Below are 25699 nucleotides of genomic sequence, written 5' to 3'. Positions count from 1 at the left end.
ACTATAAAAGGAAACCAAAAATCAAGCTATATTACGAAGCAGGAGCGCTCATCATCCTGGAACGTAACACAATGTACGCTCACGTCGAAGGATGTAAATGTAACATCAGATTTTACACATTTAAAATGGCATAATTAGCACTTAAGTTTGAATTATAAAATAATGAATGAGTTTTGTAATGAATATATTGCTTCTGTATCTGTCTTCTAAGAGGCTGCTGGAGTGGCATTTAAGGACTGCTTAACTAGACACGGAGAATCAATCTGCTTCCTGCCCTCATGAGCGCAGGATGATAAATTACCCAGCGAGGACCTCTGATCCCTTGTTAGATTTGGGGTTGAAAAGACCGTCTGCTAATATAAAATGGGAAAAGCCTTATAGGAGAAACATTTTGACAGAGGTAAGGCTTTGAATACATTGCTGTGATAATAGTTTTAATAAAATGAGCGCAAGCTGCAGGCTTTTTAATCCCTAATGAGAAAACTAGAAAAAAATTGGTCATAGCAAAATGAGTTTAAACAGTATACTGACATTATATATTATATAGTTAGTTGTTGTAAATGATTATTGAGCTTTCTATGAAATGTGAAATACTCATGTTTCGTGTTTTTATGAGTTTATACAAGTGCTCCACACATTAAAATCTTTTTTGTGTACATAATATATGTATACATGTATGTATATATATATATATATATATATATATATATATATATATATATATATATATATATATATATATAAAATAATAATTTTTGGATGCGATTTATCACTATTAATCATTTGAAAGCAATAGTTTATGCACCATGTCCTTAATTTGACCTGAAGTGTGAGATTTAGGTTGTTTGACACATTTGCCCCAAAACCGTTCTAGAAAATGAATAAATGAAATGCATTGAGTGACTGAAGATCACATGACGTCTCCGTCCACTGTTGAGTGAGTATGACTAGCACCACTTCTGCAGACGTTACTGAGGACTCCATTTATCCGTCATGTTACTTTCTCATATCCAGTGGGATCTTCTGCTGTGTTAAAAGAAGTAACTTGTTCTCGTATAATTGATTATCTACAGTAAAACACGCTAGGGTGTTAGTGCCTAAAAACCAAATAGCACAAAAGAAGAACGGTGAGAAATAGTGGCGTTGAGATATCGTTTGCGGACTCCACAAATCAGAGCCGAGAAACATGAGATTACTGCCCTTGCCTCAGTTACTCCGTATGTCATTGATGGGCTTTAATGTTTGAGCGGTCACACTTGGGATCTGCCCCACAGCGACTGATTGTCTGTTTAATGGATGAAATTATTGTAGAATCGCCCTGTGACCTCGTCTGCTGCCAGTCACAGTGTCATCCCGTTTCCTCAGGGCAGTCTTCATGAGACTTTGAGCATTTGACACAGCTTTTCTTTCATGCCATTTAATGGTGAACTGTTAAAAGACAACTCAGGAGTTTCTGCTACTTGATGAATTCAACTAAGATTATTTATTAAGTACATGCTTGCCTTCACAGCATGATGAATCAAATCTTTCATGTATAATACTGCAATAAATGGCAAGAGGCTTTATTATATTTGAAAAAATGGCTCCAGATGAGAAAAAGTTAAATGAGTGCAACATAGACTTAAAGCGAGATTGATTCTCGTGGTACTGAAGGATCGTAAGGATGAATATGGATGAATAAGGTCATACTTTAAGGTCATAAGATCATGTAGAATACGTGCTTTATAAACACTAATAAACAGCTAACTTGTTGATAGCAGGCATGCTAATAAACTACTAGTTTACAGTGAGAATTACAGTTACTCGTTTCCTTTCCACACAAATCCAAGAACTGGTTGCTTTTTGTGTTACACAGAGAATATAATTACAAAACATTATTTACATTTATTTTACATATAATTGACCAACAAGTGACTTAACAACTTTTCCTGTAGAATTTTCGAAGCAGTTTTCTCTTGTGTTTCTTTATACAGTGCATGAAATCTTGTAAAAAGTTGCTCATATTACCTCCCCCTGACTTTATCGCTTCTCATTATGTATCGGGAAAGCTTAATCTATCTCTTTCTTTAGAAGTCAGATCAAACTAGACCACAAAAGCACATCTCCTTCCTCTCATGATCATTTACATAATCGTCTCACAGATACACGTCTGACACACAGCATGTATCAAATCTTCAGTCGGGCCATCGCACATATTCATATTCAAAACCTGCCCTGGTGACAGGGAAATAATCCTCCACTGACATCAGGGGTTCCCTGTTTTTTTTTTTTTTTTTTGGTTGTTTGGAAGGCTTACCAGTTTAATTAGCGGAGCGAGATATCTGCTCTTAATTAACTTCAGCTGGAAACAGCTCCAGACCCGAGCTCTGTCTTTATAATGAGCCAATCTGTTACAAAAAATACATAATGATCAAACTTCAAACCAGAGTTCCTCCGAAGCTGAAATCAAGAAAAGCCATCAGCCGAGAGAAGGTGGAGAAGAAACACCCGCCTGTTAAACAGAACGTGACTGCTAAACAAGTTTTGACCGTATCAAGGTCGAAGAACGACGTAAACTTTCTGCTCTGTAGCAAGAATATATTCATGAAATGTGCATCAAGGGAAAATAAAGCAGAGTTTTAAAAATTATGCTCTTGGGGCTAGAGCTGTTTCATTAACAGCTGATGCATGACTTTCGCTCCTCAGAGTCTTTTTATTGCTTCTGCTTCTGTGCATTATGTACGAATAGCGTTAATACCACTTGTGGCTCGTGATGAAGTTTTATCACAACCATAATAACCTTCTCTCTCTGTAATTCACTTTTGAATATGCAAAAGGGATTTTATTGTGCCCGAAAAAGGTCTCCATCCCCCAAACATTTCTGAGTGGAAATACACCATGCATAAGTTCAGCTGCTTTCCAAAGCATTCTGTGACATTCACTTGACAGTAGCATACTCCCTTGGCAATTTATCTAGTGCGTCTCCGATGTAAGAATTTTAAACCGCTAATTTCCTGTTAAGCATACAGTACGCTTAATTCTCTTCAGTCTGATATACTAAAGGTAAAGGATTTTTCTATTAAGTTCGCTAAACTGATAGCAGGGACAAAATAGCTTTTTCGTACTAAATTTGTTATTCGAGGTTTGCAGTAAAATCCAGTCCGGAGATAATAAATGAAATTCCAGCCACAGAGTGATTTACTAATCCTAAAAGTAATTTCAGAAATGGCAACTGGTAAATGATCAAACGCACAAACTGAAAAGCATGTCTTGATTCACGCTGCACCTCAAGCTGTTCTTGTGACATAACAGACTTAAAGATATTTGCTTATGAAAGAATTATAAAAAATTATTTTTAGAATAGGAAACTGGAGCTGAACTTAAGACATTCTTGTCATATTGAAACTATCTACTCTTTCTCATGGCATAAATGTACCTTTAGCGAGACATATGTAGCAGGAGCTTGTATTCCTTTTTACACAAATTTAGAGTTTTGATGAATAAAGCTGTAATTTTAAAGAACAGCTAAATGAAGAATATCATGTTACGACTTTAAAACAATATTAATATGCTGGGATGTATGAAAACTGATGCTATTGAATGGTAGCATCATACACATCCAGCTTCGTATCTATGGGTTTTCATAGAAGGTAGGTTTGTTCGGTAGATCACGGAGTACAGAGGTGTGCTTGAGAGATGAGGAACTCGGTTTGATTTGTGTAATTATCGTTTAACAAAACAGTTCAAATCTGCATAAAAGGAAGTTGAAATGGCATATTTCCAACATGATAGAGCATGCACTTTTAGCAACAGTCCAAAGATATAACCGCCGCAATACATAACTATATCAATATAATAAAAATGTGCATCGTACCTGTGTTTTAGTGCCACTCATTGGACATTACTTTTTGAAATTGTGGCAAAACATGCAGTAAGCCACATAAAAGGGCGTTGCACAAAAAGTGCACAGAGGTACATATTTTTATGACACCAGTTTGGAAACTAAATACACATTGTGTAACTATATGTCTAAAAAACACTATTTTAGTTTTGTAAATGCCACTGTTAATAGCACTATAGCACCGTTTGTAATTTCGAATATATCTGATAGCATATCATGAACTATATAATTCACTGCATGTCACAAGCTGATTGGTGTTTGTTGCACAACATTTAAACAGTTTGGTTCTGTTGTTATCAGACACCCCCACCTCCCCAGCACCACCTGTATATAGATCTGCTACAGGTAACTCTATGTACTGTAATGTGTGCTGTTTGTGCAGCAGCAGCATGTTTTACACGCTCATAGTAGTATGTGTGTGTTTTCATCAACAGCATTTTAGCTATTTCTTTTGTTGGTATCACTTTTTAGCTTGAAGTCATGAACTGCTGCCCTGATATTTTCCTGTATACTGACTTAATAGGGTTCATTATTCAGAATTGATTGCGAAGCATTCAGACCCTGAGGCAGCAAAACAGCATTAAGCCTTTATTCTCCTCTACCGTAATTCACAGGTGACGTTTTGGAGCGGGCGTTCGGTGCTCTTTTTCTTCTAAACAAAACACTGTGCATCTTCTAAAAAAATAAATAAATAAAAATTCCCATTACTGTTGTGGAAAATGATTCTTATGACATATTTTTCTACTTGTCCTTTCAGGAACAGTCAACAAGTGTTTTTTGCGGATCAAAACATAGCTCAAGTTTAGTGGGAACTGGAAAACCGGGCGCATTTATCACAAAAAGCAATTATTCTTAGTGAACAATTAGACATGATTTGAACTGCTCAAGCAATTAACACCCTTTATTTGGGATCTTAACAATCCAAGCTTTAGTTGCTTAGCTGGTGATAAGTATCAGTCGCGCGCTGCACTTCAGAGGACATGTGTTTAAACAAACCACACAGCCTCTCGTTCCAAACTCTGGCCCTTCAATACATGTGACATATAAGGGATTGAGATGGACCCTCAGCACAGGACTAACTTCAGCTGTTGGTGAGCATGGCATGAGAAAAGCTCATGCCGTTATTTTAAGCTACGCCTTCAGCGATCAACCAAATCCCATTGGGTGTTTATCAGTCAGTGATGAACCAAATCCCATCAGAGCCCCATCCTCATAGCAAAGCAGCGCTAGAAAAAGCTTTCGCTACAATTACATGTACTTCGTGTTGTGAAATTACATAATAAAAGCGTATTTTCTTACTCGTTCTGTTTTATTGTAATTCGCATAATCTTAAACACATTTTAAGTCACAGAGAAGCTCGGACGATACAGCTGATGAAACAATGATTCAGAAAGCAAAGTGACAGTTGCTCCACGGACTTTGGAAAAAGGATTTTCTGTGGACCGAGCTAATAGTTTTGTCCTGTATTTGGCAGAAGAGGGGTTGGGGAATTGGAAGCGCTAAACATTTGATAGGTCTTGCAAAATCCAGATTTTCAGGACCTTTCAGTAATAGATTTGAGCTCAGTCAGTGGAGCGCTGACATGCTAATCATTCATAAAGCATGTCTGCTCATTTAAACAGCTCTCTTATATGTGTTGTCATGTGGACTCCCGGTCCGCTTGTGCTGACAAAATGCCAAGGTGGCAAAAACATTGGCTGACAGCTGGAGGAGACATCAAGTGTGTCTGCGTGTGTGTCATTAGTCCACCGAACACACACATTGTGTATCGCAGATGATCTAAGCAACATATTTACATCAGCGCATTCATGCGGTTATTAAAATTCCAGCTCGCCCAAATAACCCTTAATTCTCACAAGCTGCCTGCATTTAATCCTCAATACTAGATATCTATAGATATAAATAAATCTGAGCCCACATTTGTGTATGGTTTAAACTATGGTTCAGGAGACACAGTGTACATGATAGTGAACGTATTGTGACACAGATGATTCTTTTCTTAGGATATAACATCAAACTTTACCCTGCATTAAATCCAGAAAGAGAAATAAAGGGGAAGGAGGGAAGTAAGAGGCAGATAAAGAAATGAAAGAGCATGAGAAAGAGAGAGTATGGAAATGACTTGTGTTTTGGCTGTATGGAACTGACATCAAAGCAAAGTGACAGGTACGGTTGCACAGCGCAGCTAACGCCCTGGGTGAAATCTCACACACAAATCTCATTTCGCACCCCCCTCTGTCCATCTCTCTCCGATTTATCCGTACGTCAGGGGCACACATTCAGAGCATGCTAAATATTATATTCCCTTTCCTTGCTAATGCAAACCCCACCACCGCCAGACTTCTTTAGAGATCATTATTTCTGCAGCTTTACCTTCAATTGATCAAAGCACAGTTCAGTTCTCACAAGACGGGTGATGTGTTTTTTCGTTCGAAAGAGGATGCTAGATTACTGCATGCTGGGCAGTATGCATTGCGCGCCGCTTTCTAGTTTAAAACAATGTAAGCAAAGCATGTCGGAATAAAAACAACTACATTTATTGTGACATAATCTTATCACGTCACGTTTTGAGAAGCATACTCACACAATTATTTTAGGTACATATATTTTTCACAATAGACGATTTTGGGAACGTGGGGCACCCTTGGTCTGCTATTAATAATATATATTCCCTTTTCTTTTTAATGCAAACCCTAACAGCCATTAGACGTCTCCAGGGAATTTTACTTCTGTAGCTTTACCCTTCAATTGATCAAAGCATAGGCCAGTTCTCACAAGATGAGCACAGTATACATATTAAATGAAAACGAGTATTAATCTTTAGTTTGGGCTACGGTTAATGGAATACGTTGACATGTATATGGCAGACAGCTGATATTAAGAATTATTCAAGATATTCAAATTATTAACTTAAATGCAAACCTTGGTTAATACTTGGCATCTAAGGGCAACCAGGTGAGACAAAGGGCCCACGATCGATTTAGATTTTCCAGATGTTTCCATTATCAGTGCCCAAGCAACACTGCTTAAAATTAGCTGCAAAATTGGTAGAGCTATTGTTGATAGAACGTCGACAGTGGATCATCAAAATAAAGTGTAACCAAATCCTTACGTTTAAAGTAACAAACCCAAGAAACTAACCCTAAACCAAATCCTGATTGTAAAAAGTACGTTTTGTTCACAAAAGCAATTGGCAACAATACATTATATGGGTCAAAATTATTTTCTTTTATGCCAAAGATCATTAGGATATTAAGCAAAGATCAGGTTCAACGATCATAAATCATAAATGCAATAAAATAAATGGTTAGTAGTATACATAGCTAAGAACTTGTTCAATACAATGTTCTTTCTTTTTTTTGCATCCACATATTCCAGATATTAAAATAAAAGTTTCTCGGGCAAATATTGTCCCACCCTAACAGACCATGCATGCATAAATAATAAAACAGGCCCTTGTGTCTTGTGTAAAAAGTCACAAATATTACTCTGCACTTACATTGTAATAACACTGTAACAAAGACACCTTAAGATAATATGTAACCAGCACCACTAATGATCCTGCTCATCTAAAAGTAAATATTGGTCAAGATGCTCAGGAAGCAAAATAAACGTGGATGGCCACACTTTCACGCAGTCAGAAGCGAATCAATAAGGTGAATCTTGACAGATTCAAGGACTCTCTGTAATGGTTTAAAGAAACATCTCTGCAGGGAGACATACAATGAGCTGGCTTTTAAACACAGCAATTTAACATAAATCTATACTTTCTCCCGTCACATTTTATATTAGGTGTCCTCAATATAAAAAATAAGCACAATGCACTTATTGTGTTCATATTGTATTGCAAAACTCTTTTGCTGCTATTGAGGTTAGATACTGTTATGGTTAAGGACATGGTTTGGTGGTAAAGGTAAGTTTAAGAGTGGGCTAACATGTAGTGGAATGTGTCAAAAGTTTCATTATAAGTGTGAATGCAGAAATTAATTACAGATTCATTTACATTTATATTGTAAAATCATGCATGCACATAATAAGTGCATTGTTTCAAATTATTAATTAAAATGTAAGCACATAGTAGTTAAGGCCACCTGATATAAAGTGTGATCGTTTCTCCTGTGACTGGAAAAAAAACGAAAATATGTATCATATGGTTATCATGATCCTCACGTAGAAAATGCAGTTTTTAGTCCGCCTTGGGCCATTTCCCCATCCAGTTCCCCCTCCAGCTCTTATCTTATACTTTCTGTCCTTTTTCAGCTTTCAGTACATAGTGTCCATCCCTGCTGTTTTAGCAAGAAAGATTTATGCTGTCAAGCTCATCATTAAAAATAAATAAATAAATAAAAATATTTCACACAATAGCCAACCATAAGAATATGTTCTACTGTGCAATAGCTCTGTGTGAAGAATAACAGACTGTTTAATATATTCATTCTCTCTATTGTAGAGTATCACTGATCCAGGAAAACCTGGATATTGAATTTGCCATGAATGTGATTTAGGAGGCACGACAAAAGGGGCAATTATCACCGAATATCAATTTCCATCTTTATTTGCGTTTTTTGATCGCGCAAAGCTCCTCATATGACTTCAGAAGATGTGGAATACAATGCATTCGTTGTATGGATTACACTTTTTCACACTGGTTCTGCGAGGCATTAAATAAGTCTTAGCACTTTAGAAAGTGAAGCATGGCATTTTATGCAAAATATGGCGAACCTCAATGTATATTTGAATGTTATAAACCCCTTAAAGGCTGAACCCTAAAAACAGAGCGCATATCGTCAGGTAATGCTTTACGATCGTAATGCCACGCTCAGAATCGAATTGTCTGTGGATGACGCAAATCTGAGATCAGTGTAATTAAGGTGAAAAGCATTACGGAGAGTCTGAACAGAAGAGTTACTACACGTGCCTTTATGAATGCGTGCACTGTTTCAGCAAAGTTTTCACGTTTTGTCACAGTCCATGCATTCACTTTTTGTTTTGCAGACTCTTAAAGTCGCAGTGCTCAAAATGCAGTTTATCACAGTGTAACAGCCACGTAGAGACTGTGCTCACAGGACATGCGGAGAGGTATTTATAGCCAGAATTTACATTATCCCGTCACTAGAATGGGCGGACCGCCAAAGCATGTGACAGCACACAGTGCAATTTAGGGTTTCCCAATCCTGCTTAAACTCTTCCTGATCAAATACACCTGATTCATTTCATTAGCGGAGGCTCCGAGGTCTGAAATGGATGGGTCAGATAAGAGAGACCTCCAAAATGCTGCTGATGAGGTTAGGAACCACTGTTATAGCTCACCACCACATGTTTGTTACGTAGTTCAGCTGATCTGTTTCTTAACAGATGATATCGAACGAATCTGACATTCCATATTCACAATGCTCACTATAAATCTCCATAAATATCTAATGAACTATAACTAATGAACTAGCATTGGTTTATTGGATCCACAAAAAGGTGACATCTATATCTACACCTAGAAAAGGTCAAATCAAAAAATTAGACTCTTAATTTGCTGCTTAGTTTAGGTATTGCATAGGATTAGGGATGTAGAATAAGGTATTAATATATGCTTAATTACTACTAATAAAAGAGACCCTATAAGTAAAGTGTTACCCGGAAAAAAGCAAAAAACATACAAATAAAGAAGAACAACAAAATCAATACATAGAAAAGCAATATAAAAACATACAGAACAAGTTTTTTTTTTTCTAAAGAGGTTTACTTTTCCTCTTTTTCAGTTTTTTTGCCTTTTTTAAATAATAAGTAAAAAAAAGGAAAAATATAGCATATAAAAACATACAAAAACATACAAAATACAAAATAAACATTATGTCGGGCGCACAGAACGGTAATAAAACTGTAACTGCCATTCTTACCGTACAGAGACTTTGGTGCTGCCCTTTATGTCCGATACCAATTTATGGAAAAATCTGAAGTCTGTGAGCCATCAGCCTCGAACAAACAAGTTTGTTTTAGAGAGAAAAAACGGGAGAGGATGAGGAGAGATTAAGGGGTCGAGAAGTCATTGTGTGGGAGCTAACGTTAACTCTGCCTGCTGTGTCGCGGGCGGCGAACGTACTGAGAGACAGAAATCACAGCGGTGAAAAATCAACTCTCTCGCTCTCGCTCTCTCTCCACCCATGTCCTTCCCTCTCTCCTCCTCCCGCTTTTGTAACCAGCACTGCTCTTCGTGTGTGACTGTCTGTGATTGTCACATGTCTAATGCCTCTCGTTCACGTCCTCTATGTCGGTCTACTCTAGGGTCAGCTTGTTTTAGTCGATCAGAGCAGTAGTTGTAAATGAGCCACACGCGGGGCTGGGAGCTTCTTTGTAGTTTCTGTCCGCTCGGGCACAGTGTGTGAGCAGAGAAAACATACACACTGCTGAGATGATGCGCTTGAGAAATCAAAGTGTGGATGTTTCCATTTTCTGTGTCCTCACTTATAGTTCCTATCAGCCTCTGGGCGACACTTGATTATCGTTTTCTGAGTGGTTTGCAAGAACTCAGACCGCCTTGTGTGTCTCTCTTTCTATACAGTATGTATAGGGTTCAATTTCTTTTCACATTTGTGACCCTGGAGCACGAAAGCAATCAGAAGTAGCACAAGTGTATCTGTAGCAATAGCTAAAATTATATTGTATAAATGAGATATCTCAAAAATCATTAGGATATTAATTAGTGCTCTCAATCAATAAAAAATATAATAGTTCTACAGCTGCAATTAGAGCTAACATTAGCATCATGCATTAATAAGAATAATAGTACACTTTTACTCAAAACTCTCTTTGTTTGTAATAACCTCTTTTTGTGATCACAAGTGAAATTTGGTCATTTAATGTTTATAGCCGTTCTTAAGTTGCCAGGTATAGATTCCCAGTGTAATACACGTTAGTAAAGGATCTATTTGTCTATTTGGGCAGCTAATGTACATTATAAATGTAACCCAAAAAATGCAACCCATGTCATTTTTCCTGTCACCGCATTTTTAAAATAGGCAAAGATATGAAACAGAGAGAGAATGAAAGAAGGGGATAAAATCAGAACGGACTAGCCTGGGGGCACCCAAACGAAACACTTTTCCGTAGGCTATTAGCTACGGCCACTGGAAAGCAGATGATGGATAGATGAATCTGCCTCCAGGTGTTGTATGTATAGAACAAATCTATAAAGAAACACTCCAAATAGCGGCAGAACTAGTTTTCACCAAATGGGCTAACATGTGCTTCTTGTTCAGTTGTAAAAAAAAAAAAAAAAATTATAATAATTTAAGAACCTTTTTTTCAGCTGACTTTATTATCCATTGAAGGCTTTTAAAAAGTCAGCTGTGAGATGGTGGGGTTCTTGTCTCTAGGAGAGTCTTTACCCAGAAGGCAGGTAATCACAGTACAAACCATTAGAGATGCAATTTTCACAGCATTTATGATTCCCACTATAGGGGCTCTTGGGAACATAATAATATATAATAAAAAACTAAATCAGAACTTTAGAAAGGCTTTAACCTTTAGAAATTTAGTAGGTATACGCTTGGTCCATATTAGGCCTTTGAAGGGTCACATACTTTAGTTAGCCCAGTTTCACGAAAAAGGTCTTTTTCCAGGAAGATCCTTTAAGAACTGCATTGCACAAAAGCTTCTTTGTTGGTGACAAAACAATTGTTGAGAAATTGTAAATTTAGCCGATTTTGCCAAAAACGGTCTGGTCAAAAGAACATGGATGTCCAATTCTGCTCTTAGATTTAGCAGACATTTTAGATTTAGCCGACGTCCTTCAGAGTTTAGTTCAAACCTGTTCTAGTACACCTGCAAGAAAGTTTCTAGCAAGAAAGCGGTCCTCCAGAAGCAGGACTGAACACTCATGTCAGAAGTAGCATTTTGGGTACCCTAGATGATCTTTGAGCGAACCACTTCAGAACCCTTTTTTTTCTTTTCTTTTCATTTTAATAATTAGAAGAGCCTTCAGAGTCATAAAGACCTTTTGTGCAAAAGTTTTTATAGATCTTAATGTTTTCTTTCTTGTTGATTAACCATTCCGTTTCATGCCGTTCTGACCCAACCAGCACACATGGATTCATTTTCTACTGTGGTGCTGATAACAGAGCTTGTACAAATACATTAGGCGTTTCACATTGGTAATGCATGTGTTCATTAGAAACATACGTAGTCCATATTTACAATAAAAAAATTATCTTGACAATATCTGTAAGCATTTTTACCAGCATGGTTTAGCAAATTCAGCCAACTGTGCAAAAAATTCCAATTCCATACTGAGAACAATTGGTAATCAAGTAGTGCCAAACTAAGAATTTCTTACCGTTTTAAGAAACATCCTAAAAAACATATATTGTTGCCAATAAAGAACCTTAATTTTTAGATGTCATTGTAATAAAGCCTTTCAGACATCTTTATTTTTTGGAGTATATGCAATAATTGTCACGGAACGTGGTTGGAGATACATTGCGCACGATAAGCTTCGCAAAATTGCTTAACAAAAGTTTCTTTACTACAAAAAGCCTCGACACGCATAATCCATTCAAACAACATTAATCCACAACAAAGGAATGCAAGAAACTGAGGACATATAAAGACCAGAATCAGAATCAACTTTTTTGCCAGGTATGTTTAGTGTTTTAGTGACAGAAGCTCTACAGTGCAACACGCTAACAAGACAAGACAGATAATAAAAAGAATTATATACAATATACAAAATATAAAAGGTGCAAAAGAGCAAAAATACAATATATACACTATAAACATTCAATTGTAAGCAGGAATTATGTTTGTGTAGTGTTATGCAACAAATCCGTATGTTAAATAAATAAGTGCTCTCAAGTGTTCATGACATGGACTGCCTGGGGGAAGAAACTGTTCCTGTGTCTGGCTGTCCTGGTACTTAGTGCTCTGTAGCGTCGACCAGACGACAACAGTTCAAAGATGGAGTGTGCTGGATGTGAGGGGTCCAGAGTGATTTTCTTAGCCCTTTTGTTCAATCTGGATAGGTACGGTTCTTGGAGAGTGGGGAGGGTTGTACCAATGATTCTCTCAGCAGTCCTGACTACCCTCTGTAGTCTTCTGAGGTCAGAGAATGGTATCTACGCTAATATTAGTCCTGTCTCTTTTTCAATCTGTTTTCACAGTTTGTATCCAGACTAGATGGTGGATCAGCACACAGAGATTATGTTCATCAGAGACCAGAACACCTAGATGCACTCTGTGGACAGATCACCAGATCCTTATGCACACACACACACACACACACACGCACACAAGTCATTTACACTATCTGACACAGCTGCGTTTAAAATTGAACTGGAAGTTAAGTGCTGGGCGTCCGGTCAGAGGAGAACTGACCCCAACTGAGTCTGGTTTCTCCCAAGGTTTTTTTTTCTCCATTCTGTATGCATGGGGTTTTGTTTCCTTGCCGCTGTCGCCTCTGGCTTGCTTTGTTGGGGACACTTAACTTCTAGTGATTTAACGTCGAATTGATTACAGAGACCGTCTCTGCATTAATAAGAAATTGTTCACTCTCGTCATTATACATCCCTGTCATTGTATTCTTCTACTTTATACTGTACAGTGCTTTCATACAACCTGTATGGTTAAAAGCTATATAAATAAAAATGATTGATTGATTGATTGATTGATTGATTGATTGATTGATTGATTGACAGACAGAGGTGGGCGACGAGAGCTGGGTTAGTTTGGGGTGGAGGAGGTTTGGGATGATGGTGGTGAAGGCCGAGTTGAAGACCAGAAAAACAAAGGAGCAAATGAGACGATTAATTAACACAGGTGATCATGATGAACATAATTAACTAAATGAGTACAGGAACAACCAAATAAGGAAACACAGGAACCGAACGGGAAACATTAGAATGAAACAGATTCATACAGTAATCAAAGCCACTTTAAAGCAGTTTGCTTTCGAGTCAAGAAAGTGAGCTGAAGAGGCTCTAAACAATAAAGTGTAAATAAGCTTTCCTCTTGGGTGATTGAAGCATTGTTTATGTCAGTGTCACAGGAATCTGTGTTCACACACACGCACACACATACAGAGTAGCACCAAGCATATGAATGAGATCATGCAGACCATAAAGCATATCCACAACATTGCAGTATTCAAGACCAAACTCGGCTGACTCAAAACCGACTCCAGTGTAAAGTACAACAACACAGCACTGTGCTCTGTGCTATTGTTTAGCCTAGATCCATGACAAACCCAGGATGATGAAAAAAGGGTCTTGAGGACTCAGGACAACACCAGGTTGAGTACAATTGGTGTTCAATTCAAATATCAAATATCCAAAGAATTCAAATATCCAGTGAGTGTCATGTTGGAAATATCCTCAACATCAAACCCAAACCTAAATCTACCCGATAGTGTCAACAAAAGTAATGTAAACCCTTATTCTCTGATTTTAACAGTAAACTAACTACCTGTAAATCATACTTTTGTGTGAAAATGAATAAAAGTTGTGGGAGTATTACTGTCAATTGTGTTCATTTTATCTGGAAACTGCAGTAATTTGTATGTATAGATACGTTTTTTCAGTTTTGCAGAAATGTAGAGGCGCGTATTTTCAATGAGCCTATGTTGCAAATAACAGTAAGGGAAAAATACCTCCATAGCAATTTTAGCAGATTTTAGGAATGGCATTGAAAGGACACAGTCAACAATGGTAGGTCATTAGATTGTAACACTGTGGATGTAAAACATGCTAATTTCATTCATGACTTATAATGAACTAACATTTACTAACATTTACAACATGGCGGCACTAACATGCATTAAGTCATGCTTAACAGATAATGCACAGGTAATCATAAGTTTACATATAACTCATGTGTTACATTTATGGTCTGTTTCGATTTAGTTTTCTTTGTTTCTGTAGAAATACCAGTGTTTTTGCATTAAGTATGGTTAGAGGTTACTTTTTTGGGGTAGACTGAGCATTCATGCCAACAAACAAATGTTGCTACTGACATAGATTGCATGGGATTAAATATTTGATTATTTTATCATTACTTCTATTATTAGTTTTTTATTTCTCAGACCTTCCCGTTGCAAATAATGGTAACTAAACAAATAAATGCTATTTATCATTTGTATATTTAACGCACTGCAAATTGAACATGTCTGGAACCTCCTTTTTGGTTTCATTAGGGATGTTAATCATCTCCATATCTTCTAACTTTATGGATGGAAAAGTACGCGCCATTCCTGTACAACATTCTGCGTCATTCTATAAATTGGTACTCAAACTGATAAATATGCACGAGTAATTAATTATTCTGTTAATCTGTTATCATTCTCAACATTCTATTGTGCATCCACCTTCTTTTTCTCGTCTATTAATGCGTGTGGTTTCAGTCTATCCGTCTGCCTGCATGTTTATTTGCTCTTTGTGGAAGATTAAAACCACAGAAAGTTATATTCTTGTCGAAGCGCTCCTTCCTGAACCTCACGATGACAGAAGACCGGACCTTGAATACAGTTAATAACGGTATTTTCCTGTTTTGTTAAGTTTTGTTTCTTCTTCTGTGTTGAACTAACCCTGTGTGGATTATTAAGACTGTAAACTGTTCTTGATCTTCGTGCATTGTTCTCCAGTCGCCGTGATATTGCCAAGCAAGACATGATCCTGGATCAGCATTTTTGGTTGATCCTGGACCAACATTAATGTCCAACTCTATCCGGTTAAAAACTTGTAGATATTTTCATCCGCTGGCTTTGCGTTGCATTTAAAACGGTATCAAGGTGCAGACCACTTTTGAAGACGGGCTCAGCAGTGGAAAACCCGTATGATGGTGTTTTTGTGATCAAATATGGCAGTTTCCGGATACCAAAATATGCTGTGATCAATCTGTTTACAGCTCTCATAAATCCTGGTCCTGACTCCTATCAACCTGAAGGTCATCCTGAAGAATCCAAGGTTGTGCTGTAGAATATGATTTATTCCTGGTGATGAGAGTGTCTTGTTTTTGTTTACACTGATGAAATAAAGCCGTCAACGCAAGAGGCCATCACCGCTTGCTGATAACACAATAATCTGTCGTCACGTGTCAAGCACATGTGATCACCCTGTATCAAAAGGTGATTCAGAGGGTAGGAAAAATAAAAGAAACTTGCAAACTTGAAACCCGGACATGGAGAGCAAGAGAAAAAGCAACAGTGATTACATTGAGCTGATATCAAAATTGTGTATGTCCCAATTCCCCACACCAATTAGCATTTACAACAAGCAGAGATGACTTATAGAGACTGAGAAGCGAGAGAAACGGAGAGTGACAGAGCGCAGTTATAACATAATAAGATAAAATGCCTTCCTCACCTGCAACTGCAGCACACGTTCCCATCGTTATTACATCACATAATTATAAAAAAAAGTGCAGAAACACCCTAAGACAACAGAATAAGAATAGCACGTTATCAGCGGACTTTATCTCCATTAGGAAGAATGCAGCTGATTTCTTATGTCACTGAGCTCTAGGCTCTTTGATGTTTTGTTTTCTTAGTTCAAAACCAAATGTTCTTCGAAACAAAGGTCTTTGTACTGGCTCAGTAGCCATAGGCAGTTGTAGTTCAAATAGGCAAAACCGTTATTTCTTATAATACCATATTATATTACCTTAAAACGTGTTCAGTAATTACAGTCGCGCTCTATTTTATAGTTCATGTACTTAAAGTGTTCTGCTTGGAATTAATATGAGTTAAGTTCAGGTTTATGGTTACACTCTAAAAACAAAAATCCTCAAAATTTACAGTAAAAACATGTCAACTGTGGTTGCTGGAATTTTACCGTAAAAAAACATGGCAGCAACATTTTTGGTTTTATGGTATTAACAGAAATGTACATTTAAAAACTCTAATTTTATTAACTGATGTAGTGTTAATATACTAACCTCCTGAAGTACTGAAATCTGTTTTATCCCTTTGTATTTATATTGATAACCACCAAAGTAGCGACCTGATTCATATCTAGAGACTAAGTGGAGGACTCTTTGGACATTGGCCATCAACTAGCAAACACCTAGAAAACCCCTATAACACCCTTATAGCTGCCTGTTGAAAATGGTCAGTAGACCTTAGTTAAATTAAATAAACTCAAGTATCATGTATGAAGCACCTCTCGCATTTGCATGAAAATCTATTTTTTGGAATTCTGGTGTCATTATTAATGCATAAATTACGCAGCTTTAATGATCATTTTGGCAGCTTTTCACAGGCTGCTTGCGAAAGCTGCGAAAGCTCAGATTCCAGAATCAGTGTGTAAGATATGATATGCGAGTCTACGAAAGTAATTGTGGAAATTTTTGACATGTTTCATACTTTTAGGCAAAACCCTTAAATCCAATTTATTAGAAAAGTAATAACGCAAATCTCCTCGAAAAGCCATGTGATTTGAAGCATCTGTTGCTCAAAAGGTGCAAAAGTTTTAATAGATAGGGTTAGGAGTGTGTTAGAGGATGAGCTCCAGATGTTCTTGACGATCATGACAGAATTATTGACATGAGTGTTTTTTTTTCTAGAGTGATTGAAAAATCTAGGACTAGTTTAGGTTTTTTACCTCTTTGACCTCAATGAGGATGTCTGTTGTATAATATTGTGTGCATGTGTGAAAAAAGTAAAACTCAAATACACATGTCACTTAATGAGGGGTCTGAGGCGTCATGGATCCAATTGCAGGCTTTTATTAAACGAAGGCATGGTCAAAGCAGGCAGGTGTCAAACAGGGCAAACAGGAGTATCAGAGGCAAGGCAATAGCAAAATCCAAAAACAGGCGAAGGTCAGGTCAGGCAGCAAACAATCAGAATAACAGAAGACAGGCAGGGTCAAACCAAGGAAACTAAGACTGGAAACAACAATCTAACAGTAGCACAGGCAAACAATGCAACCTGCAGGTGAGTGGCCTGCTACTGACTTTATAGTCCTCAGACAGGAAGTAGCAGCAGAGGGAGTGATCGCAGATCACCCAGAGGTAAGAGCTCCCTCTGCTGGCTTGGTGACAACACAGATACCCAAAAGTCCTTATAGACTCTTGTGCCACTATGAGATTTTCATGTTGATATGACAACAGTGGTTGTGTAATTACAGCAGTTTTTTTTGCTTCTTATAGCAAAACCAAATGGCCAAGCTCCACAACGTTTTTTATTTGATAAATCAATCAGTTAATCAGTTTAATTAATTTAGTGAAAGACTACGCTTTGGATAATTGTTCTGGCTGCATAATACAGTTACCCTTGATCATCAACTTTCATACAGAAGAATGCACATTCTACTTATTGTGTTTTGGGTAGAGGGAAGAGTTCTTGTCCTCAGTTATTGCAGATTGGTCGGGTCCTCAAGCAGCAAAGCATCCCCACAACAGAACAGTGCCACCACCGTGTTGTCTTTGTGGCTTACGCCAGATATGATCCAAACCGCTCCACTTCCACTTCTTCACACAACATTCTCCTCTCACAATTTGAGGGGTCATGACTATGTTTTGGCAAACATCAGACAAGGCTCTACTTGGTCTTCTGAAACGTTCCCATAACTTTTTTACTAGCGTTCTTTAAACGTTATGTAAATGTTATAACAAAATGTTCTTCAGAAAATGTCTGTCAATAATTCATTACATTGCCATTGTTTGTTAGCTGGGTTTGTAAGCTTGGGAAAAACTATAATCAGGTTCTTCAAATCTGATTGGCTCAATATAAGGTTGTTCCAGGGTCGACAAAGACGTCACACTCAGCAAAACCAGGTTCTGTAACCACGCTCCATGGATGCTATTTAAGACAGTATATTCACACACAGTGACCCTTATTGATGTAAAGAATTTTGAATCTTCTTTCTTCGATTTAAAGATCTGATCTTGCTGTAGTTGTTTAGAAGCCAGTTTGAGCTTTAACGCCAATCATCTTCTTCCTCAACATTTCTGTCATTTCTTTCACCCATTTCTAAAACGATTTAGTATGTGACGATACAAAAATTATTCCTGTCTCTGTTTCCTGTCTCCTGTCTGTAAAACGTAGAAAGCCAAAATTAAAATAAAAAGAGAAAATGGAGCAGTCAGCGTCGTGATGCAATTCCACGGAGCGCCCGGTTTATGTAACTGCATTACACATAACAGCAATCGCCTTGTAATAACAGAACCGGGTCGAGAATCAGGAAGCATTTCATTCTACATCGGAAACATGCTATCCATGAAGCATAAATCAGCATTTTGACTGAGGTGCTGGACCTAATGAAGAACGTTTCTATATTCTTGGAGGTGGAGGTGTTTTGTGATGTAATAGATCTACAGCACTCTAGATCTTAAATCCTTATATAAATGCAAAACCGGCTTAGGAGAGCCTGTTTTATTTTCCTGACAGGAAGCTTATTTTAACAAGGGCTTTTGTGCCGTCCGCTGCTGCTTCCGCATGTATCTCAGGAGCCTCTCAAATCTGGGCGCTCTTTCAATCAGCTCTGTCTCAATGACGGTTGAGGGTGCTCTGCTTTCCTTTCCTTCGGTCTTTCAAGGGTTATTCAGACTCGTAATTCCCTCTCACGGCTGTCACTAACGCCGCTTTGACTATAACGGCTGCTTCGACTTTTAAAGATTCCAAGAAAGCCTTATCCAACGCCGTCTGTAATGCTCTACATAATGCCAAAGGATAAATGCCTCGTCTGATAAAAAAATCAAACAAATAAATTAATCAAATTCCTCACAGTTTGAAAGGATCGGACTGAATTCTTCCCATTCCACATTATTACCTCAGTTTTTCTGACTGTAGAGATTTGGGTGTCGCATGCTGTGATGTGATCCGTAATGAAGTTCTGCTGACTTGTGATAATTCTACACAATAACTTCCAATCAACTCCATAACAAATAGTGTTCACACAGGTGTTATCTGTAGATGACGCGCTAAAACTGTGGAAAATGTTTGACTTTAAAATTAAACTCTAATAAAAGCTTTCAGTTTGAAATCTTATTTCTCCTCTGTTACTGTGGCTGCTTGTTTTGTAGCCAATGTTGCTTATTTGGCGGAAATTAGGCAGATTTTGTAGCTGTATACTAAAATGTCACACAGTGTTAGAATACAGTCGCATCTTGTTTTGTGACGTGTTGAATGAGAGAACACAAAGTACCCTTGACATTCTTGAAACTAAATTACGCAGCAAAAATGTTGATTAAGGCCACAGGAACTGACCCCTGCCTTGTAGAGTACTTGACACTGGATCTCTCTATAAAACGTATTGTACAATATAATGTCCTGAAGCATCGCTCCAAATGGAGGTTTTGTTTGCTTTGCAACAACAACAAGACCCTCTTTTGCATCTTTCTCGGTGCAGCATAACGGTTTTAAGCAGACGAGATATGAATTAAGGTCATGATTGGTTACATAAACTCTAGAAAGTTCAACTAGAAATCTGGATCATGAAAATGAAGCAGTGTTAGAGACAAAAACAAAAACATATGATTCCTCCCCCCCTCAAATGACCTTAAATTTGATAACACTTTATTGTGTGGTATGTGTTATATGTACTTACTATTGTATTAACAATAAATTATGCGTAATTATATGCAATCAACCCTAAATCAAACCCTAACCATGTAGTTATATTAATATTACCACAAAATTTCTTCATAATATCTTCCTTTTTGTTCGGCACAAAGAAATTCATAAGAGAGTGAGTAAATGATGAAAGTATGATTATTTTTGAGTTAACCCTTTCTTTATCCAGCTGCTTATTAGCATGCACATTACTAGCATATTGGCTGTTTATTAGTATATATACATCATATTACATATTTCACATACAGTCAGTAAAGCTATTACTGCACACGCTTAGCAAACAGCACTATTTAAACCAAATGGGAGTTATTTATTTGTAGACAAAGAAGTTTAAACCATGTTTCCAATGAAAGCAATAGGCATAAACTGATTTATGGAGAAGCCATGATGCACTCCTTTGATCTTTTTACAAACAGAACCAAACACTGCCTCAGTTGTTAAAGAAATCCAAGGCTTGTGGATTCTCATGACATCTCAGATACAGATGAGACTGTACGTCAGCAGTTCCTATGGCATATTCAACTAACACTACCCTTGACTCGAATGACCTCTGTCGGGAACATGAACACAATGAGACCGTCCTCCATAATTCTCAGTATTTGTGAGCTTAAGGCAAACCTAATATGAGTGCAGGAGTCCCATGTGACGCTTTGCACATGGCATCTCCATGACAGTGAATGTTTATGACCCAGTCCCAACAGAAGGGAACGCCAACAGAGCCATAAGCCGAGTAGTTAGTCTTAGTTTGGCAGTTAATGGCAGGCCTCCCAAAGCATTAAGCACAAAATTAGTAGTAACTGACTCTGTGGCACATTTCTGAAAGGTACTGTTCATAAAAACATTCAGAAATTAAAAGATGAAATGACTTGACACTGCTTAAATGGTTCTTTCCTTTTACAGTTGATGAGAGACATTACGATATTCATATTCAGATTCATTCATTTTTAAATTATTATTAGTATATTATTAGCAAAACCACTTTATGAGAATAAAATAGGCCTGAATTTATATGACGTGGAAATAAAAGTTCATTTTATCATAATTAATTTCGCAAAAACACGGGGGTTTGCAAACTGTTTTTTTGTATTTACAAAATAAACTATTTGAAGCATATACCCTCTCAAACCTTTTAAGGAAGCTGCTCGTTTTTTTTCAGCGTGGACAGGTAGGATGAGAACATGAACTGCATTGTACATTCAGGTCTATACTTTGATGAATGCTGCTGTGAACATCAATCTCTTTCTTTCTTTTCTGTGTGTGTTCTCTCTCGCTGTAGAGAGGGGCTCGACGGGCAAGACGGTCTGTCGCCTCTTCATATGAAGGCAGGTAGAAAAAGATGAGATGTCACGCGACACGGGTGTTCAGCCAAGTGTGGCACCTATTCAGAACCAGCAGAACCTCGCCGCCACACCAACAGCGCGGCGCGAGTTACTCTGAAAATGTGATTAAATGACTTTATTTCAAAAGTTACATCACTAGTTACTTTTTTTTGTGACTACATTCATAAAATTTGTATTCAATGCCAGAATAAATGATCCCTGAACGGTTATTTTTAACTAAAGCAAGCATAGTCTGCTCTACTCTATACTCTATGCAGAATATTTTAGTCATTTCTCAGCTAATTGTGATGTGTGATTAATTTGGGTTTAATTAGATTAATGAATGGTTTTTTTTTTTGCTAATGAGAGGATTCGTGAGCATGCATATTTCAGCCATTGTAGAAATCAACATGCAGCAAACGCATGTTATGAGCTCCAAATAGAAACTCTGCTTATGCTTGTGCCTGTGTTTAAACACCACTGTTTCTCATTTGAAACAATGGATTATATTAATTCTTTTAGGAGCGATCATTTTTTTGCTTGATTCTGCGCAACGTAAGGGTTAGAATACTAGATGAATATCTCTTTCTGTTCAGGAAAAGATTGCATTCAGCAGGTCTTCGAATGTATCTCAGTGTCATTTACTTCTTGAAATTTTGCTGCCAGATTAGCATAGGCTTGAACAAAATCATAATAAACGCTAGCTATTTCACATCAACACATTCATTCATCAAAACCGTCCACAGGAAACACCCTCTATATCAGCAGTACACATGTGTCCTCTTACACAGAATTTACATTTTAAAGGTTTTTTCTTCACGCTGCTTCAAACGCTTAGGTATTTGAGGAGGAGCAAAGGAACAAGTTCTCATTCTAGATAAAACAGAATAGTCTAGGCCAGCATTTCTTTGGCTTCATGTTGCTGGAGGCGAACGCATTTTGGATTTCTCCTTCATGTCAGCCTCTGTTAATGAACTTAATTGAATCGTGTTTGATTAGAAAGAGTTAGGGAAACGCTCTAGCGCTGGTGTGCCCCCATGAGCTCGAAGGCTGGGAAACACTGGTAAAGACAGAATAGCAACTCCACAAGAAACATACAAGTAAAAAAAGGAGCTACAGATCGATATAATTAGATATAATCATTTTTGTATTTAGATTCATTGGTCTTATATAAAACGACCTTTTCATTTACAGGATAATTTCTGATTCTCAGCCTGTTCAAAGAGCTCCAGAACCTTTAATGAACAGGTGCGGGTGATCTGAACAGAATCTATTCATCTCCACCAACAAACCCTGCATCCCATTGTGTCTACCATCAATGTGTCTACATTTAGAAGTGTGGATCTATGCATTCACATTTTTATTGCTCACATTCACTGAAGAAGAATCCATTCAGAACCACAAACTTCAAGTGTATTTGGAAAAACTCAAGTAAGTCAGTATTCATCAGTGTATGATGTCACAAATTCCAAGTCAGAAAACACAATTTAGTTATACATTATTATTATTTTTAATAGCATATGTTAACAATGTGCAGACTGTGAAATTTGAGGAAGATTTCGATACAGATATTTGATACATAAAGGTTATACATGACATAATCTGTCATCTACATAAAATATTATGGGTAATTATTACACATGCAACTTACGCAGATCGACATTCTCCTTCCAGCAATTTCTCGCAGAATTCAAACACAAATTTAATCTAGAATTCAAACTTTACCCTCTGTCCTCATTTAACTTTGCTCAAGTTGTTCCAAAACTTTATTATGATGAATAAAAGTACATATTGAATTCAATATACATAGTTCTTTCATTCTATATGTTCTATCATAGAAAAGCTACATTAATAGTATTTACATTGACCTTGTGTGTTTAGTAAAGATGTTTTTATCCGAAAGTGGCGAAAGTCAACTAAACTGTGTAATACATTTAATTACCAAGTTATTTGCTGCTTTATTTCAGCAGAACAGCGTATCAGCACTGGGCACGCGTTATTCTAAAAAGCGCTGAAGAAAAATCAGCACGTCTTCTTTCACTAGAAAACGTGAAACCTCTCATGAAGGGAACAATGCTTGAGCACACTTGTAAGATGAGGAAAAGGTAGTAAAGAACGAATAACGTGTCACTCTTCTCCAAAAACCATAGAGCAGGGGTCTTCAGATGTGGGAATTAAGGGCATTCCCTCTCTGTAGGTTAGGTTTTCTGTCAAATCTCAAAAACAAAATGATGTCGGGTAGGCACTGGAATCACATTCCCCTGCAGAGGCATGTCATCCTCTTTCAAATAGAACCTCTAATGCACTCCTCCTGACTTTCAAGCAAGTTGCTGCCTAAAATGAAAAGTTGGTGTATTATTAATGTAACACATATAACTTTGTTGTCTTCTCTCTGCCTTCAAAATCTGATCCCACATTCACCCATCAAGAGTTGTTTTGCCTGTCCCTTTTCTGTTTTGGTACCTTCAAAAAGTTGGCCATATAAATGGCTGTGTGCACAATGAAAGCTTTCATCTCGAATCTACTTTTTTCAATTTGTAAGAATCGCTCGATTGGCTCATCGATGCAATCCATGCATATGGGCCTTTTATTTGCACTTCTGCAATTAATTATTACGATTCCATTTAACTTTAAGTCCCCTAGCATTTTGTTTAATATGACTCAACATGACTCAACTAATTAAAAAACGAGCTAAACTTCCCTTTTCTGGCCGAGTGTGTTTGAGAAGCACTTGCCAAATGAATGGACTTCAATGCTGCTCACCTCAAGCAGGAGACACTGTGTTAAAAATCACTTGCTTTATGCATCAGGTCGATAATCCATTTCAAGTAAATGCATGCATTTGTGAAAGCAGAAAAGATTCATATTCTCACCTAACCCAGAATGTGCGCTGTAAGGGACAGCAAATGCTGAAAGGCAGTTGCAAAGTATGTGATGTCAGGATGGTATTAAATGCTAAGCTGAAGTTCAAAAGAAGAAAGAAACGTTTAAGGCTCCTGAGTCAGCAGAAAGCAGGAGGTCATTAACTAGCATTAAGAAGAGGCATCTCGCTTTCCATATAAAACATAATTCAGACAGAAAAGGTGCGTGAGGCGTATCATATTTGAGTGTGATGGACAGCTTAGGTGATTATATAAGTAACAGAAAAATAGTAATATTAGTTAAGTATTTTCCAGGGCGGTACCCAGCTATGGTTTTCAAAAGGGCCCAGACATCTGTGAAAGAAGAAGAAGAAGAAGTGCTTTTATTGGACATTAATTTAACATTGGACGTTAGACGCTTAATTTAAGTTTAAATTTGTTCACCTGACGTCACAACCAAAAATTGAACAAAATATCGACGTTTGTGTGCCTGCAGGACAGGGTCTCAAACCTAGATCTTTAGCAGTGCTTTTTGTAGCCTGTTTCAGCTCTTGTGCACCTCGATAATACAGTTTTGGGGCTAACAGCTGCCCTTGCTAAAAAGTCCTGCAGTATTAGTATACTTCTTTAGTATACAGTTGAATTTCGAAAAAACACACAGTGTAAAAATGAGTCACTATATTTACTGAATTGTTTCAATTAATTCAATATATTATAATTATTATATATCAAATGAAATTGTAAAGTAGCATGAAAAAATTAAGTCAATTAAGTGAAGTTAAATTGTCAAAACAACGCTATTTAAGGGGGTTGCTAAAGGTCTATGGTTATGCAGAAAATTCCTAGCCTTGAAGGAAAGATGTTATAATTGATAAAAAAGAAACAACTAACACCTGACCATGTTTCTTTTTGGCTTGTCTAACTGCTTGTAATTCAACCTGTAGTCTAACAAGAGTCAAAGGTCAAGAAGCCAAATGAAGGAACACTGACCACCATAATGTTAATATTTTTTTTTCCTTCATTGATTGTACTTTAAAGTATAAGGTACTGTTATACTTTAAGTATATTTAAAAGTAAACATTTA

At 37.2% G+C, this 25699-nt stretch overlaps 1 protein-coding gene across 1 annotated transcript in view; it reads right to left on the bottom strand.

The window, feature by feature from the left end:
• opn7b (opsin 7, group member b) overlaps window positions 1-9899 on the bottom strand; it is a 37162-nt gene extending 27263 nt beyond the window's left edge. Inside the window, exon 1 of the mRNA XM_043224224.1 lies at window positions 9772-9899. The gene's annotated coding sequence lies outside the window, so the exon portion shown is untranslated. The remainder of the gene's footprint in view (window positions 1-9771) is intronic.
• Window positions 9900-25699: the final 15800 nt, after the last annotated feature.

This window comes from Puntigrus tetrazona, chromosome 23 (assembly GCF_018831695.1).
Source record: "Puntigrus tetrazona isolate hp1 chromosome 23, ASM1883169v1, whole genome shotgun sequence".
NCBI lineage: Eukaryota > Metazoa > Chordata > Actinopteri > Cypriniformes > Cyprinidae > Puntigrus > Puntigrus tetrazona.
This window is presented reverse-complemented; position numbering and strand designations above follow the sequence as displayed.